Genomic DNA, 362 nt, shown 5'->3' with positions numbered 1-362 from the left:
ATCACAACTACACAATACTTTTTCCAAGAGGATCGTAAAACATAGATCTTCAGTGTCTGCAGGAAATAACTAGGGTTTGGGAAAATATCACTCTAGGTCTGGTTCCAAAGTTCCCCTGATAACACACCCGCCGCCTGGCCAAAGGCATGATAATCCCTGACTTGAGTCTGGTCCCAGAGTCAATATGGCTAGCGTAAACAACAAGAACGGTGTATCCGTAAGCAGGGAGCGCGACCAGAAAGCATAATTATATTTGGTTACAAATTATGGATTTATTTGTGTAAGCAGTTAATTTCGCTCTTATGCCTGTTCAATATCTACCAGTCTCTCTAATTCACATACTATTAATTCCATTTACAGCC

The sequence above is a fragment of the Penaeus monodon genome, chromosome 15 (assembly GCF_015228065.2).
Source record: "Penaeus monodon isolate SGIC_2016 chromosome 15, NSTDA_Pmon_1, whole genome shotgun sequence".
In the NCBI taxonomy this organism is placed as follows: domain Eukaryota; kingdom Metazoa; phylum Arthropoda; class Malacostraca; order Decapoda; family Penaeidae; genus Penaeus; species Penaeus monodon.
The sequence above is the reverse complement of the archived record's forward strand: the minus strand, read 5'-3'. Positions refer to the sequence as shown.